The sequence below is a fragment of the Nansenia antarctica genome (assembly GCF_963989245.1).
Source record: "Nansenia antarctica genome assembly, chromosome: 3".
NCBI lineage: Eukaryota > Metazoa > Chordata > Actinopteri > Argentiniformes > Microstomatidae > Nansenia > Nansenia antarctica.
The window spans coordinates 14,123,929-14,125,160 of record NC_137688.1 but is presented as its reverse complement, the minus strand read 5'-3'; positions in this window follow the sequence as shown (position 1 = coordinate 14,125,160).

The following is a 1,232-nucleotide window of genomic DNA, read 5'->3' as shown; positions in this document are numbered from 1 at the left end:
GTAAAAGAGCACCTCACGAGCCCAGCCAGCTAGCTACCTAGCCTAGCCTAGCCTTGCCTAGATACTGTGAGCCAGCTGCTTCTAAGGCAGAGAGCTAAGGCCCTGAAGATGAGCCATTGACAGTGTATAGAGGAAACCTGAGCGTGCATTTACATGGATATAATATATGCCATTTAGCTGACGCTTTTATCCAAAGCGACATACATTGAAGTGAGTGCATACATTTTCAGTATATATGGACCCAGCGGGAATCAAACCCACAACCTAAGTGTTGTTAGCACCATGCTCTACCAACTGAGCCACATATATAATCATATATATATATATATATATAGCCAACATATATAATCAGACTTGTGTTTTAGGAAAACCTATAGAACAAGGTTCATTGTAGTTAGGAAAAGAGCAACGTAAGCCGCCTCAGTGTGACTCTGCTACATAGTCATAGGCTACCTGCATGCTGCCCGCAGTCACACAGCAGCTTACTGTGATCAACAGGCGCTACCTTGAGTAATCTTCTCTGCACACACAAACACACACACACACACACACACACAAACACACGCACACACACACACACACACACACGCACGCACGCACGCACGCACACACGCACGCATGCACGCGCACACACGCACACACACACGCACACACACACACACACACACACACACAAACACTCACAGACATCATCATCGTAGACTTCAGGAGGAAAAAGTCCGAGATCCAGCCCCTGCTCATCGACGGAGAGAGCGTGGAGAGAGTCTCAACCCTCCGATTCCTGGGGATGCACATGCGGGATGACCTGACCTGGAAGGACAACATAAAAGCCACCATCAAGAAGGCACAACAGCGGCTATACATCCTGAGAGTCCTCAGGAAGGAACACAGCAAGCAGGAGATACTGGTGACCTTCTACCGCAGTGGAGAGCATCCTCACCTACGGCATCTGCAACTGGTTCTCCAGCTGCACAACCGCGGAGAGAAATGCGCTACAGAGAGTCGTGAGAACAGCACAGAAGATCACCGGCGCCCCCCTCCCCTCTCTGGAAGAGCTGTACAACACACGCTGTCTCAGGAAGGCCTCCAAGATCTCCAGGGACCCAACCCACCCTGGGTACGAACACTTTACCCGGCTGCCCTCGAAAAGGCGGTTCAGGACCTTGGCCGCAAGGACAAACAGACTGAAGAACAGCTTCTACCACAGGGCCGTCCAGGCCCTGAACACAGCA